Source organism: Polistes canadensis, unplaced genomic scaffold (genome assembly GCF_001313835.1).
Source record: "Polistes canadensis isolate GaletaPanama2010 unplaced genomic scaffold, ASM131383v1 scaffold_38, whole genome shotgun sequence".
Lineage (NCBI taxonomy): Eukaryota > Metazoa > Arthropoda > Insecta > Hymenoptera > Vespidae > Polistes > Polistes canadensis.
This window is the reverse complement of record NW_014569585.1, coordinates 885,779-906,040: the sequence shown is the minus strand read 5'-3', so window position 1 is coordinate 906,040 and position 20,262 is coordinate 885,779. Positions and strand designations below refer to the sequence as shown.

At 30.4% G+C, this 20,262-nt stretch overlaps 1 protein-coding gene across 2 annotated transcripts in view; it reads right to left on the bottom strand.

Annotated features, from left to right (window-relative positions):
- LOC106784628 (monocarboxylate transporter 10-like) overlaps positions 1–20,262 on the bottom strand; it is a 117,755-nt gene that overhangs the window by 42,225 nt on the left and 55,268 nt on the right. The gene's annotated exons all lie outside the window — the stretch shown is intronic.

Genomic DNA, 20,262 nt, shown 5'->3' with positions numbered 1-20,262 from the left:
ATAAAGATACGAGAGATAGATAGATAAAGTTAAAATGAAAACATACGACCATCATGGGAATGTAATTTTGTTTTATTTCTATTAAAAGAGAAAATAATATCAGTTAAACTTTTCGCGATAAATGAAAAGGAAATGAGAATAGATATATTTATCTTGGAGGAATCACAAGACAGAGTTATAGATAAATAAAAAAAGAAAAAGAAAAAGAAAAAGAAGGGAAGCAAGAAAGAATATATATATCTGTGAAGATCCAACAAGATGAAAGGTCGTAACAGAGAATATCGTATCCAATTAAATTATATCTTTCCCCCTTTTGTATGTCACTGTCGCGAGTTGTTCTCGTAGGAATAAAAATTGGCGGTATAATTAACCGTCTCTCCCACTCTTATATACCCTTTCTCCTATTTTCCTCTTCTGGTTGCTACAAAATATGTGTCTCGTAAAAAAATTGAAAAAAAAAAGGAAGAAATAAGAAGAAAAAGGAGAAAAATGGGGTGGGAAAAAATGACGCTTATTAAAACCTTGCCTAGCAGAACTCCTTGCAATTACTAACATTCTCTTTCTCTCTCTCTCACTCACAAACACCCACACACACATACACATACACATAAACACTCGCATCTCATCTCATCCCATCTTTCTCTTTCTCGTTTCCCTTGGTTCATGTCGTTGTCAGAAACCCTCCTAGGTAGTAGTTCCTTCTCCAAGCGTAGTATTCTGGCATCGGTATGCAGAAGTCGCGCCGCAGGCCTGTCGTAGGCGTTTTTGAAATATCTGTAATAATTCCCGTGCATGCACGGTATGATAACGACGTCACGGTCCCGTCTACGTTAATTGGAATATCGCGTATGCTATGTCGAGTCATTGTTCTATATGTTTGTATGATGTTTCTCTCTTATATCTATATATATGTATATATACACACGTATACTCTCTTGATCGTTAAAAGTATCGATTGTGCGAACGACTGTGAGTCGAACATATCCTTCTCCTACCCCTGCTCCCCCCTTCACCCCTTTCTCCTTCTCCTCCTCCTCCTCCTCCTTGTCGTCTACGTTGTCGTCGTCACCGTCTTCGTAGTCGTCACCAATGCCCGTTTCGTCGATTTAATTAAAATCGTTACGAATTTAATTAATTTGCCTTCGGAGAACGAACGTCACCCCATTCGTATGAACTTAATATGCGTGCGAACGCGTATATGTATATAACTTGTTGGTATTCGTGGCTAGATTCTCCTTCTCAACCTTCATTCTCATTTATAATCTACATTTTCTACCTTTTTCTTCTTCTTCTTTTTCTTCTCGTTTGATCGAGACAAGATGGAAGAGAGATGTTATTTCTCTCTCTCTCTCTCTCTCTCTCTCTCTCTCTCCCTCACACTCTTTTTTCTCTCTTTCAATGCATTCGTTATGCATCGATTGAATTTTTATTACATTTCTAGGCATGTGTGTACGAATTGAACTTATCCTACACCTCGTCGTTCAAGGGTTTCAATGTTCCTCTCTTCATGCAATATGTATAGGGAAAAGTAAATAATAGAAAATGGTGAGGGAGAAAAGGTATATGACAAATGATCGGAAAAATGTTTACTCTGTATTACATTTTTATGCGCATATTTGAAGAATTTTCAAAAAGATAGTACTTAGGTACGTTATTTTAAAATATTGTAGAAATGAAAAGAATAAAAAATATATTTATCTCTCTAGCAGAGACATAAGTGTAGTACCACGGGCAACGTGTGTGTAACCTTGCACGTATAAAATGTACACGAGTCAAAGTCAAATCGAAAAAGCAAATATACGTCTCGATTGGTGATCCTATTGGAATCTTACGTAAACAAAGAGAAAGGAAAGCAGATTGAAATACATATAAGTTTGTTTATATTTATTATTTACTGCACCGAGGAAAAAACACAATGTGTTTTATTTTTTGAAAATAAATTAATGTTCTTCTTTTTATCTCGTGTACGCGTGTTCGCATTGTATCAAATTTATTAGTCATTTATTTTAATTAAACGGGAATTCACGATTTCTCTATCCATCTTTTTATTATATATCTCTTTCAATTTCTTTTTCTTGAATTTCCAAATGAAGAATCGAGTTTGCTTGATTACTCGCTGTAAAATAAAAAAAAAAAAACAAATATTTAAGTTTCTTATTATAATATTGTTTCTTTTTAACCCTTTCGTTATATACAGCATTATTCGATAAGAGTATCTTTCTATATAAATTCGACAACCCGTATATGAGTCGTTTGATAACGAAAATGTTTATTGCGAATTTATTTAATATATACTCGTTATAATTGTACTCACTAATGATGATGTTCTTAAAAAAGGTTTCTTCGTTTTTTAAAAACGATATTATAATAATTATTTTATTATCATAAATGTCTGTCGGTCTGTGTGTATGTGTGTGGGTGTGTATTTGCATAATAATGAGTACAACCGAGACTCGTTAAGAATTGATTGTCTCATAAACGCAAATTTGATAAATGTATATACCTATACAATGTATGTTTTTAACAATTACATTTATTTCCAATAGAAGAGAATAGAAGAAAATAGAAGATGATGATGATGAAGTAAACGTATCTCTGTACACTCGACACTAATGTTTAAGTACGCTTACCACCAACGGAATTAGCTTATCGTCGGGAGTCGTTAAACGAACGGTTAATGTACGTAAAATCCAATTAGCACCGGCCGTGGTTATATTCTCGTATCAAGTTACAATCGCTACTCAGGCATTATGTTAACGATGCAACAGGTTCGAGCAAAACTACGTCGAACAGTATTAGTCGATAATTTTTAAGAAAAAATAATAAAAGTACAATTACATAGTAAAATTTCTTTGCATGTATATCAAAGATTAATTCTTTTTTATTTCATCTTGTATGTACAATAACTATATATATATATATTGAAAAGTTATCAACGCTTTTAAGTTACAGTCGTAGTATTCAATTACTGGTTGACTATCTAGCAACGAATTAACAAAATGTTTTGAAATGCAAAGGATTTAACGTCGGATAATAATTAAAATCGATACCAATTTAAATAAGTAAACTAAACATAATTTTTTTTAAATATATAATAATAATATTTATAATATTAAATTGTCCAATAAGTTAATGCAGCTTATTATTTTTTTTCTAATTAAATAAACGACAACAATTTCATATAATATACTTATCGGATCTTTTAATATTTCGTATAAACTGACAAATGTAAAAATAAGTAATTATATAATAATAAGATAAATCCAGGTACGTTTAATGTTAACCAAAGTCTCTAGAGTTGGAAAATATTTCGTATATTAGGACGATCCAAGCCAAGGGAGTGAAAGCTGTAGGAAGTTTCGATCGGTTCGTCGTCCTTTGGAGAAGGTAGATGTAGATGCTGTGGAATATATAAACGAACAGGATGAGGAGGATGAGGAGGATGAAGATGAGGACGAGGAAGAGGAGGAAGAGAAGGAGGAGGAGAAGGGGGAAGGCCAGCGTAATCCTACTAGATTGAATCCACCCTCGAACTCTGACCAGCCGGTTGCATGATGTTTCTGGATGATCGTGTAACCGTAGCTGGAAGGAACGACCTTATCACCCATCCCTTACTTCTCCAACTTCTACTCCTCCTCTTCTTCTTTTTCTTTTTCTTTTTCTTTTTCTTGTTGTTGTCGTTCTTCTTCTTCTTCTTCTTGAGCTTCGTTTTTGCATGAAAACATTTCTGACAGGGTACGTCCACCAAACGACTCCTTCGAAACTCCTCACAATTTTCGCATCGGTAAATCCTTCTCGACTTCATCTTCCTTTCATTGGTAGGAAAAACATCATTTCGTTTTCGACAATGCTTACTTTTTCTTTTATTTATCTTCTTCTTCTTCTTCTTCTTCTTCTTCTTCTTCTTCTTCTTCTTCTTCTTCTTCTTCTTCTTCTTCCTATTATTATTATTATTATTATTATTATTACTATTATTATTATTATTATATTTTTTTTTTTAAATTAACTTTTTTATATATTCGTTCGTTCATCGAGAAATAATTTTTTTAATGTATTCAATAGAGTCAAAAGTTATTGAATGCTTTGAGAAAGTTTGTACGATCGTTTCGTTGCGGTTACGCGTAAGAAAAACTTGCCTGAGATATGAAAAAAGGGGACTCCTCTTATATGCATAGGAGAAAAATTTTTCTTATCGATTGGGAAATACCGTAATACCTTATAGTATGAGCTTCCTGCTTCCTGGAAAAATAATATCAAAGTTCTTATCAGTTCTTTTTTATATATATATATAAATAATTTCATTTCACGTTCTTATGATTTGCCACGTAAATGTTCGAAATTTGTATACTTTATTATTTTCTCGACGCGCGCGCGCGCGTATATGAGGATAAAGAATATTGTTCTTATCTCTAGGAAATAAATAAAATCATTTTGAAAAATAGAAATAGATTGATTAATATTTTTAATATTATTTACGATCGAGTCATATTTTTTTGATGAAAGCTTTTGAAAATAGAATTTTCTTCTTTGTCGAAAGACTAGGGGGAGGTAAAAGGGATGCACGACAATGAAACTGTACGAAGATCGAGGAGTTATCCATTGTGAAAGAAAACACAGGAAATTCTCTTTTTATCGATGCTCGGAACATCGAATTCCATCGGAAGTAAGAATCGCATTACGTTCAATTCTGATGGTATAAAAGTATTTTCTCTCTTATCTCTGACACAAAAGCCGGTTTTATGTTGGCGATTATTCTTTGTGTATCCTCGCTTATGTTTCCATTAAAACAAAAAAAAAGAAAAAGAAAAAGAAAGAAAAAAAATGAAAATGTAAAAGCACGAGCAAGGTTCTCAGCAAAGTGTTCTCATTGAATTACTACAAGCTACGAATTTATTTGAGAAATTATATTGTTCGAAGTATCTCTAAATTATATTTTTAAATTAATTACTATTTTTTTTTGAAATTGTTTAGACTTATAAAAAAAAAAAGAAAATTAAAATAAGAGTATAACTATTTGCCGGAAAAATTCAGTACGTTCATTTTATTTTTTCTTCGATAAATAAAAATAATGACAAAATAAGAGTGTTCTTTTATGTTTGTTTGTTGCTATGTGCTAATAAAATTTTACCTAAATCTAACAGCTTTTTTGTAATTGAAGAAACGACACGTTTTCTATCTTTCTATCTTTCTTTCTCTCTTGAACTTTTTAGCTCTGTAATATGTAGAAAAAAACTATTGTTCTTTTATNATATAAATTATTGGTTTTACCCCACACACACAATACAAGTGTAATATTAGAATATTCAGTAATAAAGGTACTGTATATATATATATATATTTAAAATACTTTTATTGTATTCCATATGTTTAAATGCTATTGCGTACACATTTCCTGGCTCAGGCAATACTATTATTTGACGTATTATACGTAGCCTGCGGCTACGTATGTATAACGAAAATAATGTTCGTAGTAAATGGAATGTGTTCTTTTGAAACTCATATAAACAACAATCAATAAAAGAACTTTCATAGAGGACAAAGTGCCAGTTCAACGGTGAATTACGAAGAGGACGGTACATAGATCGTATACTCCTAATTTTTAAGCAACAATAGACACTTCTATTGATTAATTAACAATTATTTTAATGTACTAATGCAATCTTCTTATATTACAGAAAAATTTTACTTGGAAGTCATCACTGCGCAGGAGCAGTTAAATTATTACATAAAAATGATAAAATTGCTAAAATCAGAGCGTTTTAATCTTAATTTCTCTTTATTACAAATAAAATTCTCGTTACACACATGCGCAACTTTCGGAAAGCCATTGAAATAACATTCAATAAAAAAAAACTTTTTTATATAACAACGTGTCAGGGTTGCGTCAGGAGATTTCGAAAATGAAAGTACATAAGAAGGAATATCCATATTTTTCGATTACAATATACATTTCCATCGATTAATTACCAATTATTTTAATACTTTAATACACTGTCTTTATATTATACATTGTTTCAACAAATATGTACTAGTATAAGCATTACATATACTTATTAACATACTTTAAATATTAAATAATATTTCGATGTGAAATTTTTTAAGATGAAAATTTTATAACCCGAAGTCATCACTGCACAGGAACGTTTAAACAAAAATTAATTAGTTTAAACAATTACATTAAAATGTAAAAATGCTAAAATCTGAGCATTGTAATCTTTAATTTTATTGATTAGATAAATTATTCCTTTTATACACATGCGCAACGTTCTTGGAAAGTCATATAAATAATATTTAATAAAAGAATTTACATAAAGGACAAAGACCCAGTCTGAAGGGGAATTTCAAAGAGGACGGTGCTCCGAAAATATATTCTGAGGTTTTAGACAATAATAGACACTTCTATCGATTATTTAACAATTATTTTAATATTCTAATGTATTCTTTTTATATTTTAGATTGTTTAAACACATATGTACTGGTATAAACATTACATACTTATTAACATACTTTAAATAGAAAATAATTTTAATATGTTTTTATTTTATGTTTTTAGATGACTTTTTTAAACTTGATTTCGTTACTAGCCTAATATATGAACATAACATTTTCTAATAACTTATATTATTTTTTAATCAGTTCTCTGTTAGACTTCAACATGTAATCGTTTTATTGGCGAATAGGTGAAATTCTTAGGGTGGGGCCTATGAGTTAGGTTTCTTAAAAAACGTTCTTGGTTAGATAATTTTCTTTCGTTTAATTTTTGTGGCATTCTTTAAGATGCACATCCCTTCTCGTGGTTAGATCTGAGAAATGATATTTTACTTTCCATTTAATGTTTATCATATTTTATATAATATACATTCCATATTGCAAGTAAAATTGAGCCAAAGACAGCTTACCATAAATATTATAATGATAATTAGTATCTGTCATTTCCTAATTAATATCATATTATAATTTATTTCATTGTTCTCCTTTAAATATTTCCTTCCTATTATATTTCACATCATAATACTCGATTTATATTTTAGTGACAGAAATCATGTAAATTCTTTCAGCTGTTTTTGACTTAGCATGTCCCGGTTGCGATAACAAACTTTTTTTTATATTTTTTTTTATTTTCGTTACCGTTTACTACTCATCGTCATCCTAAGGGTAGGACACCAATCAAGCATTCATCACTGAAGATAAAAGGTAAATTAAATTTTCTATTAAAAATTTCTTTAATAATTACTTATATAATTTTTAAATGTTAACAATGATTCTAATCGTTTTGTTATTTTTTCTCTTTTCAGAAGGGTAAGCGTTTGTGTTAGTGTTTGATATTTGAATTGCGTGCAATGCAGTTGTAAAATTAGAGTCAGTGTTTGTACGAATAATTAAAGTAGAATTTAATCGCGAAGTAGAGTCAGTTTTGTGGTAGCGATAAGAAACTCTTAGTTTCTTATTTTCGTAATCGTAATGTACGGAATTGTTTTATAATTTAAAATAATATTAAGATCGTGAATTAGAAGCACGTTTATACATTAATTTCAATTCCATCGCGTTTCGCGAAATATATTTTCTATTTACATATTCAATTAACTGCAAACAAAGTGGTAATTGTGTTTGAATTTGTTCGATTAAAGTTGCATTTTTATTTTAAAACAGTCGTAAGGACTGTTCGCGTAATAGAGTCAGTATATAAGTAAAGATCAAAGAAGATTTAAAATTTACCGCGTTCCGGGATTAAAGTAAAATGTTAATTTTATATTTTATTATTATTTAAATTATATTAAAAAAAAATTAAATTAATTTAAGTATAATAATGGTAGAATTTTATTAATCGGGCGAATTCTAAGTTAAAAACAAACGCGAATTAGAGTCAGTGTTGTTCGCTGTATAAGAAAATTTCGGTCGCGATAAAAAACTCACTTATAGTTTCTTATTTTCGTTTAATAACGCGTTATTAGATTCACGCGAGTGCATCATCAAGGATTGAATTTTCCAATGAGTTTTCTTCAAGAGAAAATCAAGGAGCATGATGCAGTTAAATTATTTGCCATGAAGTAAAAGTGTTTTGGAGCCATCGCAGAAATTCTAATGCTGACTGTTTATAATTCGTACATAAGTTATTTTAATTTTAAAATGCCACATATACGTGATATAACAGTTAGCAAGTTGTGAGTTAAAAAATTTAAAGTCCCTTAGGTGCTCAATCATGTCGAGGATGAAAGGTCCTAATCGGCACGAGCTACCGGTAGTAATTATTCTAATAAATTATTGACGAGCACATGAGTAATCCCTTCTTTGGAATAACTCATTAAAATTGTATATATTATTGGTTCAGGATGGGTATTCTTGTCTTATCGGTTAAATTCATTTAATTAATAATTGCAATTAATTAATGCACTTTCTTGTACACTTCGTGTTTTGCTCGCTTCAGTAGTGCTGAAATCGAGCATTAATTTATTCGATTTCGTCCAAAGAAGCAACTAATAATGTGCATTGCTTCGTACTTAGTTTATCTAATCGCGATTAATTTTAATATATCGATACTTCGATATTATAAATAAATGGAACAAGAAGACAATTAGAATAGTCAGATCAATGAAAGGAGTAGTTCGAGGTTTTTTATTTAAATTTGATTTTTTTTTTGTTTTACAATATTCTTTAAAAACTAAAAGTTAAAACCAAGTGACTTGTAGAGTCTTAGCTCATTTTGTTAGATCTATGAAAGAATTTGATTATATTCAATTAGTTATTTCTCTCGTCCAAAAATAAAATTATTAATAAATAAGTATCGTAGGGAAATTGGACATTAAAAAGAACTAGAACTTAGTTTTGATTAATTGGACGTTTCGTCCCTTTATTAGGACTTCTTCACCAACTTAATCTCTAAAGTTCAGCTTCTTTTTTTCATTTGAACAGACATACATTCTTGTAATATTCGAAAAACTAAACATCTAAACTTCGTTATCTCTTAATCCGTTATATTTGAAGATTTAAACAAAACTTATATGTTAATTAATTTTTAGATTAGGATTTTCAGCTTTTAATTTACTAATCTCCCGTTCTCCCTACCTATATTTTCTGTGTTCTCATTTATGTATGTACCCAGGTGTTACTCGTGTGGGTGAGAAACGGTTTGTGTGGGTTTATTTTTATTTTTTTTCCCCTATTGACGACTGTCATTGTGCTAATGGTTGCACGATGTACTTTGCACCTGTGTGTGTATATTAGATAGCGTGCATTGTACATCGTTTCGCGATAAATAATAACGCGCATTTTTCAAATTTATTGAATAAAAATAACTGGTAGTGTCACGCGTACGATACGAATTTTGTAATGTTTAATATCGTTTTGCATAGTAGAGTTACCATATTTATGTGTGGAAACTTTGATATACTCGTATATATATATATATGCGTACTAGTAATGTATAGTAATAGTATATGCATATATACTAGTGTATACTTGTATTTTTGTTTTAGTCATTTATGCAATAATCATTAGTCTTGGCAGCCGATTACAACAACTGGTACGTACTCTCCCATTAACATGTAAGTTTAGAATACGCGGTTGAACTAGGGTGTCTGAGGTGCTCCGGGACATGTTCTCTAGTTTAGGCTTTTGCACTTTAGTGGTATGTGTGAGAACCGTGGAGTGAATGCGTTGGTGTGTATGTTTGTTCTTTTTAAATATAGATAATAGGCAGACAGGTAGTATACTTTTTTGAGCAAATGTGATAACTTTAATTTTAAGTAGGTAGGACTCTGGAAAGGCACGTGGTATGTTTTTACTCAAAAATGTGGAAGTTTCACCTTCAAGTTTATACAGATTTGTCAGAAATTGTATTTTTGTATTATATCATGCTTACTTCGTCAATTTATTTTGAGAAAATTCTGTTAAATTGATTATGTATCATGATTCAAAAGGATTTGCAACAATTTAAAAAATTCATTTCTATTTCGATTTTAGTTCGAGTCGAATCAAATTTGCAAAATCTCTGATGAATTTGATACTTAGTTTTAAGTTTTATAAGTAACACTTCGCACAATCGTGATTTGTGCCCATAGTTATGAAAGTGGTCTAACATAAGTCATATATCTCTTGTTTCGAGATATTTAAAGGATTACATTTGAACACTAAATGAATTCTATATAATATTGAAATAACAAACACTAATGATTCATTTTTGACAATATCGTGAAAATTACATTTAATTAATTTAGTTTAAAATAATGTGGTGTGAAATAACTAATAAACTCATTTTTTTTTGTACTTTTGATTTAAACCACTTTTACAATTATAGGCACAAGACTAAATTTTAGTCTTTGAAATATTTGATATAATTCAATATAAAGAGTAAATTAAATAAAAATATTACAAGAAAATGCATAGAATTTATAGTATTATTTATTTCGATTCGATTTTATTATTCGATACTAAAAGTGTGAGGTGTTATTAGGTCATCGATTAGAATAATTATCTACTCGAAAATTCGACTAAATGTGCTCGTGCATATGTGCACGGTCAATGAACTCCAAGTTCATTGATGGTCCACGAGTTAGGTTAGCTAGCGGGAATTGTAAATTAATTTTGTAATAATTGATAAATAGGATGACATCGTAAAACGGAAATATTGGAAAAAAATGTATTAAAGAAAATAAATGAAATTATTTCGTAGATATATACAGGGTGTTCCACATAACTCTAATCACGATTTTTCAAGTACTTGCGATAATCTGACAAAAAAATACTTTAAACAAAAGTTGATCTATTTTTGATTGGCTATATACTGCAATAAAAAAAAGTTCGAAAAAATTATTTTTTTAAATATTTTTTAAGGCTACCTTTATTTTTTTAAATGGCACTTAGTATTTTTAACTTTACAGTATTATAGCCCATATTAATATGAATTCAACGATAAAATATACTATGGCCTTTGGATGACCTTGAAAGCAAGAAAATGAAAATTATTTTGCTTGTCGCCGGCAAACAAAGGAAACAAGTGCTTTTAAAAACAAAAAACTTACTTATGTGTATAATTTATTGTTACTTAAACAAAACACAAGTTATCGCAAGTACTTGAAAAATCGTGACTAGAGTTATGTGGGACACCCTGTATATTGTAATATGAAATATATTTTATTTATATTAACATTATAAGTAGTTATATAATATATAAGAGTAATTGCGTGAAAATATCTTTAAATCATTTCTAAATTGTAGGATTATAATCTGGCATATTACAACGGCATGGTATTAGAATAGAATCAATACTTTATATACTTAATAATTTTTTTTTCGGCGAAGTAATGTCTCTCGATCAAAAGGTAATAATCATTTTCTATAGAAAAAGTTCAGGATGTCTACTAATCAAAGATTTTTTTTCAGTTTTGTTAGGATTGTGTTAGATTTGTTTCTTTTATAATTTAAAATTAGGGACGATTCTAATTCTATGTCATTGACCGTTGTAATATGCCAAATTCTGATGATACTTTTTTTAAACGGTTGATGTTTTAACTCAGAGACTCTTTTTATACTTGTTGGGAATGTCGGAATATATTAGGGCACGAAGAAAAGAAGATGTTATATGCCGAAGAATCCTCCACTTAACTGTAGCTCAAGAGGGCAACTATAGGGCTTCTGAGATATTTTCTAAGATTCAACAGCATCCTCGAATCTTATGAGAATGGCTCTTTTAGTCATTTTATATTTTATTGTTTTCTTATTTTGCTCGTCAATAATTTTTAGTAGTTATTACGAATAGAAATAATTAATATATAGTTTTCTTTTTGTTACACAGATGATCACCGTTGGATTAACTAATTAAAATAATGTGTATTAAAGATAAATCAAGTATTTGAAGAATTTTATTTTAAATGATATTTTATTTAAGAAACAGAATACTTTTAAATTATGATGTAGTACAATGTATTTCCATCCCGAATTCTCATTCTCATATCATATCATTTTCTAATTTTAAATCACCAACTCGTTTCTATTTTCATTTTATATTACATTTACACACAGAAAGTAGTTACTATATAATATATTTTAATATCTTTTATATTTTTTCAGGTACTAGAAAGTAATCCAAAAGTGTTGAAATGTAATTATCATTTTATTTTGTTTCTCAGGGAAGAAGGATTAATTTTAATACAAGAGTGTAAGTATCGGTTTTTAAATAACTATTATACATTTCTAATACTTCTTTAATTCCGGCCAAATTATAGTCAAGATCTAAGAAAAGATCTTCCACTCGATGTATTTATTTCATCTCTGTAGAACATTATTTACAGAACAAGAAAAATCTTTTCTGTTTCAGGTTTCTTCTTCAGATTCTTTTGAATCATCGGTAATAGTACATACACTCTCTTCGCGTTTTTTTTGCGAAGAAAGATAATTTTCTCTTACTTTCTATAATTGGGAGAAATCATCTTTTTACCTAAAATTTTCCCTCATCACACTTTCCCTACTTATTTCTCTTTCTTTCTTCTTCTTCCTATCTTTTTTCCTCTGTAACGAAAGTGCTCACATGAATTAGCATGCACTCAAGTGAGTGTATTTAATTTTTGAAGTGGAACGAACGAGAAATTTGTTGTTTTTTATTCGCAATTTGGCATGCATAGATATGCACTTAAGGCCTTACATACGTCCAGAATATTCCAAATATCGATATTTTTTTAACAGACTGTAGTTCTCTATCGTTTTAGGCTTATTTCTGTGAAAGTCGATTACAAAAATTCCCCATAGATCGAAAGTTATGGTAGAAAATGTGACTGCCCGACGAGAGTTTAGTGCACACAGATAGCTGTCTTTTATTGGAGACACTTAAAACTTTAAACGCGTTTTTCTCGAAACTACTTTTTCCACCACGGTCGGCATGATAACTCATACAGTATTTAATATTTTTTAATGCGATTTTTTTTTAAATATTCGAAATCGTTTTCTCTATAGTTATGTCGCGCGAGCCGGATTTTGGATACTTTGATTTAAAAATTTTATACAAATAATTAAAGTGTAAAATTTATGACGTAAAGCGCATACTTTTTTTTGACTGCCATAAATTGCTAAATTTTACGAAATTCAAAATTCCAGCTCGACAAACTATAACTATAACTTTATTTTATAAGAATTTTTTTAAATTCTGTAGATCGATTAAAATTTATTGGAGATATAATACAGATCGTGGAGCAACTTTTTTTTCTTAATATTGTGGATCACGTGATTTTTTATATAGTAATTTTTGTAAAAATAAAATAATATAAAATTTTGTATAAAGTTTAAATACCAATAAACAATGTGCACTATTTATTTGTATTAATTTCTATTGTTATCCCTACTAAAAAATTTGTTTCTTTAGCGCATTTTTGGCGTTGCTAGACGTATGTAAGACCTTAACATAGGGATTGAAAGGACACGTAAGAAATGGCTCGCCAACCTATTTGTAAGTTGGATCCAAAACTTCATTGTCTCAAGCTCGCTATTAGTATAGTCAGACTGTACGTGAAGCTTAGGTTCCTCTTAGTAGAGATTAGAGTTAGTGGATTAGTCTGACTGGTGGAAACCACTTGAAACAAAAATCGTGAAAAGAGAGTTCTACTTTCAAAGTTTTATTTTTCCCCATTTTTCCTATATTCTTTCAAATGTTTTTTTGGCAGGATAAACTATGGAGACGATGCAAAATTCCATCCAAGGAAAAGGAGGAAGATGGTGACCAGAAGAGGATTGTTAATGAGTTATTGTATATAAACGGTGGTATAAAATAATTATTTTAATATTTAATAAAATAATTATATTAATAAATAAAGTATTTTTAATCCGTTTATTGTTTTCTCCGTAATATCACACATGTGTGATCATTATTTTTAATGCACATTTTTTTTTTCTTATAGGTATCATGGATCAAAGCAAAATTATGTGTATACTTATTTTTTATTTTACTATTATATTTTAGATAGATTGAAAATTAGTAAATATAAAATATTCGTAACTTCTATAATTTCCGTATGTGTACATGTATTGTATATTGAAATTATACTAGGGTGTGTTAGTTTTCAATGAAATCATCGTTGTTACTTAAATTCTATTCAGGTATATTCTTCGTTTTCATTTTGTTATTTAGTATTCTTGATAATTTTTCTAAGGTTTCCTGAACGAGACCCTAAAGGTAGGGCTTAATTATAAGGATGCTTAAAAAACGTTCTTGGTTAGATAATTTTCTTTGGGTCTTCAGAAACGGTTCAGAAGCAGTAAATGGTATTTTATTTTTCATCTAATGTTTATCATATATTATATGCTATACATTTCATTGCAAGTAAAATTCAGTCAAAGGCCGCTTACGATAAACGTTACAATTGTAATTAGTTTCTTTTAACTTCTTAATTAATATCGCATTGTTATTCCTTTCCTTTGTTCCTTCTATCAATTTCATCTATGTATAAAAACTAATTACTTTATAATATTTTTTAATTACTTTTATATATTTACAGGTAATACACGAAACAATCAATAATTGTTGAAATTTAATTATCATTTTATTTTCTTTTTCTCTTTTTTCAAAAGATAATTTATTACAAAAAGAGAGAAAAATTGTATTTCCTGTATGAAAATTGACGTTCCTGTTCAAGAATAAGAGAAATAGACGATAATAAGTAGAGCCTTGTATTATTACACACGCATAACTATATTAAAATTCCACGAGTGAAGGCGAAGCATCGATGGGGCGATTGAAAAGAAATTTATCGATTCGAGAAATATTTATATGGATAGGCGGTTGCAGTGCATAGAACGTTTATTGAATCTAACACCGGACCCTTTTATCTTTCCTTTCTCGTATAACATCGAACTTCTACCAACCTCATTCAATATCAACCCATTCTTTCAAATATTCGAAATGATCAATCCACCCACCTACACATAAACACACATATACATACACATCTTTGATATAAATGACTTTAGAGAAGTTGAAATAGTTCCATGATAGTAGAAACTGGCATATTATGTAACTTAACTTCCTTTTTAGGCTTAACAATGTTCTACAAGGTAGATGGTACAAAGATAAACAATGTTAAACTTTATCATCCGACTTAGCTTCCTCTCTCTCTCTCTCTCTCTCTCTTTCTCTGTTTCTATGTTTCCTAGTTTGTTGAACAGGATGCGTTTATAAGTTAGCCCTCAAGCACCAAAAGCTGTATACTGAAAACGAGAGAGATAGAGATAGAGATAGAGATACAAGAGAGGTTCGAAATGTCAAGAACTAGAACATGCATGCATGCATGCATGGATTGTGCACTAGGACTGCACAAACAGTAGTTTATACCATAGCAACACACCATAAGAGATCGTATGAGACACTGGTCGTGGCTTTGAATGTACGTGTATTATTGATTTCATTCTACGGCCTTACACTCCACCTCCTCTTCCTCCTATTCCTTCATCTCTTTTCCCTCATCCTCATCCTCATCCTCGTCCTCATCGTTCAACTCCGTCCCCCTGCCCCCCTGCCACCCCTCCTCCTACGGTTTCACAACGTCGAGCTTTCCTGTCGCCGTTAGCTGCTGACGCCAAGTTTCAAGCTGATGCTTTTCCTACGCTTCTTTTCCTAAAGCTTTATCTCTTCTCTACCCATATACACACACACATACACACACACCACACACACGTCGAAAAAGAATGAACAACGTTCAACGCTATTATGCAGATGCGAAAGACGCGTCGACAAATGTGCTAGGTCCTATCTTCGTATTCTTTAACTTTTCAGTTAAGATGCTATTCTCGTATCACAAAGAAACAATTTTGAATTATGTTTAACCTATTTTCTTTTCCTTTCTTTTCTTTTTTGTTTTCTTCTTCTTTTTCGTTACTTCACGTGTACCAAAATATTTCAGGATAGATAATACTTCTTTGGTTGATTTTTATTATTTATTTTTTGTCAGATGATGGAATAGAGTTTTGAAGAGTATTTGAAAAATAAATGATTGTTTTTAACAACTCTTTAAGGAACTCAAATTGTTTGAAGAAGGAATTATTTTGTTTAATAATAAAATTTAAGCACACACGAATAGACAAATTTGTATCGTCATTGATTCATTTATTTATTTAACTTGTCGTGATTTTTATTTAGAACTACTGTTTTGTCTTTTTATCTAAATATCTATCTATCTATCTCTCTCTTCGTTATTTTTACACGTCGGCAATGTTAAATCGAATCAATTAAACGAAATGATCTCATTCGATTCGATAGAATTCCATTTTACTTCGTGGTCTTCCGATAGCCTTCGGATTGGAATCTTTGGTAGACGAGGTTTTATCTCGTCTTTAGAAATTAATTGCATCCAAGGTAGTCTTTCAAATCGATAAATTTTTTCCAATATATATATAAAATGTACACGTACAGACACAGACACACATATAGATATAAAAGTACGTATTCAGTTATATCAAAAGGAGATGAAAAGAAAAGAAAAGTAGGGAAATATAAAGAAAAAGACTTAACGTTATTTTCTAAAGATGAGTTTTGCGATATTGTGAGGATCCCACGATTGGTGCACTTGAAATCTCCGTTTTGTTTGGACAGAACCTGGCTCCAGGCCGAGAACTATTTCATGTCAGTTATGGTATATTGTTTCTCTCTCTCTCTCTCCCTCTTTTTTTACTCTTTTTAATCAGTATATTATAGTTGTATACAAAAAATTGATCGAATCATTCCTGCAAGTTTTTATCAAATACACATACACAACTAACACACACACACACATGTGAAACCTAGATTATATACTTTAGAAACGAGGAAGTCACAGTAAAATGTCTCAGATTATTTTAATACTTTAAATTTAAAAGCCCTGCTTTAATCTTTTTATCTCCTCGATCAGAAATCCAGTTTACTTTGGATTTATATTTTTTTTTTCTTTCTTCCCTTTTTTTTCTCTTTTTTTATATAGATAACATAAATCAGTAATCACATTTTAGTTTGTCAAAGTTCTAGGATTCTCTTTCTTTTTCTTTTTCTTTTTGTGGAAACGAAAGTAGTAGTAGTAGTAGTAGTAGTAGTAATAGTTTGACGGATCTAAAAGATGGGTAGACAGTGAGACATAAAGGCGACACTTTCGATTATCTTAGAAGTTTACCGAGTAAACTTTACCTTACACCGCGATAATGGAAGGGCTTGGAACGACGATGTCAGTGTCAATTGTGCTTGAGCTTGAGCTTTATAGGATCCTATGGTGACAGTTGGTTATATACATTCACATCTTCGATAATTTTTCCCATCCTTTTATTTCGTACTTTTCTTTTGTTTATTTCTTTTTTTCTTTTTTTTTCAAAAATCAATAAACTTTCGAAATGCTTTTTCATGTAATTCAGCAACACTCGAGGATCTTTTGTTGACTCAAACCGATTTTCTAGTTATAATTGAAAATCAATTACTTTCTTTTCTTTTTTTCATTTGTTAGGCTAATATGTTTTTTTCCAGATAGTAAAAATTTTAAAAAATTGGGGAAAAACTTTTGCCCTGAGTATCTAAAAGAAGAAGAAGAAGAAGAAGAAGAAGAAGAAAAAAGAAAAAATATCTTTGAATTCAATTTTCAAACGATATTTTGATATTTTCAGATATAAAAAATTATCGAATCTTATCCGAATCAGATTCATCTATCGTAGAGAAAAGTTCGATGAGTGCCAGGTGCGATAGATCGATTCGAACATCGAAGAAAACTTTAATGTTGAATGAACCTTTTCTTTTTCTCTCTCTCTCTCTCTCTCTCTCTCTCTTTCTGAGCTATCGATCTTTTTTCTCGCCCCCTTCTCTTTTTTTATTTTTTTACATTTTTTTTTCTTCCTTTTCGTCTAACGCTAATGTCTTTCTTCCTACGGCAATGGTAACCTTCCACCTGTGCGGCCGAAAAAAGTTCGAAAAGATTAGGAACGATTTGAAGGAATTCCATCGGTTTTCGATTTTCTTTAAATAGCATTGAAAATTGATTGGAGGGGGGAAGGGGTCGGGATAGGAAACATTTAATTGATTTTTTCCTTCATTTAATCTTTAAAGTTGGATCAAATGTTTGACGAAAAGTAAAGAAAGAAAATGTTAGAGGGAGGAAGAGTAGAAGGGGTAGGATTGGAGAGAGGAGGGGGGTAGTAGAGAGATGATATATTTAATATCATGTCTTATCGATTGAAAATCGTGCTAAGTCAAGTCAAAGGCACCGAACGACACGTACAGACTCTTTACTATCAATTTTCTACTGTCATCTCTTTCTATTTTTCTTGCTTTCTTTCTCTCTCTCTCTCTCTTGCTCGTTTCTATCAATCTAGTCACTCCCTCAGGAAATTGAAAGAAATGAATCGTTAGAAAAGAAGCTCAAAATTAAGAGAGAAAGAGAGAGAAAGAGAAGCTCGAGTTAACCTCATCGTTCTTCACGTTTCTAAGAAAAGTAGCACGCCTGTCGCATGGTAATTGTCCTTTTAACTTTTCCTTCTTCTAAGATTTAAAAGATTTTAAATATTTTTTCAACGATTAGATATATTATATATTTACCATTTAGATTAAATATTTAATCGGTAAGATTAGTGGTTATCAATCTTTTTAAAAGTCGGATAACACTAAACTCTGATGACATTTTATCGTGGGAAATATTAATAATACAATGTTTAAACTTTAAAAGAAGGATGACCAAAGTTTTTTTTCTCTTTTTTTTTTTTAAATCAAGAATAAAATGAGGAAATGAACATTACTCGTATCGTGGGAACGGGGCTGGTCAATCCTGTCGCTAAATGTTATTTTTATAAAAGAATGAAATATAAAATTCATTGATGATACGATGCAAAAGCTTAAGTTGATGATGTTTATTTAATTCAACAAATCGTATTTGACTATTTGGAATTCAAATGTGAAATGTGCACAGTGTGATCATCTAGTTTCTCTTTTTTTTTAAACTGTCTATTTTCTTATACAAAATTTTCATATAAATTACCGTGGCAATTTCTTTTTTATTTATTTTTTTTTTTTACATATTTCTTTTATTCACCTTCACATGAAAAATTCATCTCGTTGGTGTGATAGATAAAACTGAAATTGTCTTTTTGATTATTTTCCTTTTTATTATTTTCCAATGGTGAATAATTTTATATATTTTTCTCTTTAGTTTCTTTTCATTTTTTCTTTTTTCATCAAATGAAAAATTTGATTTTCATTGAATTTTTTTTTTGCAACATCTCGTATTTGATTTTTTCGTGAAAACATTTGAAGTGCATTTGTGGAACACAAGTGCTTCGCGGACTACAGATTGAGAATCATAGCAATACGACATCGGTTTCCAATAAGGAATAATCTAAAAATAAAAATTCGTCTAGGGAATAAGAATTTCGAATAGTTTTCATCGGTTCGGATAGTAAAAAGTCGAGAGAAAAAGTAAATAAAAATAAGGAAAAATATTTTCTCTCTATGAGGTACTCGAGTCTACGAATGTGGCTAATTATAATTGAAGAGAGAAAGAGATAGAGATAGAGATCGAGAAAAAAATACGTCGAGTGTGTTTTTGGGATATAATTAATGATCAACAGTCTGGTCCAAGCAAAGTAGACACTCATAAAATCGTCGACATAATTTTAGTATACTCGTGCATCGAACATACGAATCATTTAATTTATTTTTCATAAAAGTAATATTGTAAGAGAAGGAAGAGGATGGTGATGTGGAGGGTTGATCTCTCATCACTGGGGGAGTTGCATGTAATCAGATTAAAATTGTCAGACGATCTGAATATATTTATCGATGTAAAACAATACTGACAAACAATCACGTTTTATTATATTGTTTACAAAAAAAAAGTAATCGATTGGGTATCGTTAAGAGAGTTGATGTAATATTTTCTTTTAATTAGTACATCTCATCAACACGCGGTCAAGCTGACTGATCTACGGGAGAGAGAGAGAGGGAAAGAGAAAGAGCGAGAGAGAGAAATATTCACCTTGGAGCTAGTTTATCGGATATTCGATAACTTATACGCAAACAAGATGTAGATCGTGACAGTGTCAACATTCAAAGCGGTCCCCCTTGTTAATTCCAACTCTTCCCTTTTCCTTTCCTTTCCCTTCCCTTCCCCGACTTCTAATTCTATAGTCTACCTAGGTTACGAAGTATCAAATTTATGCAATGTAATGTGTGCATTTCATACAAGGAATTTCCATGTTGATCATAACTAGACTGCGGATGTTTATGCACGATAAATATGCAGAGAACATATGACATTTATGTACGAAAAATATACAAAT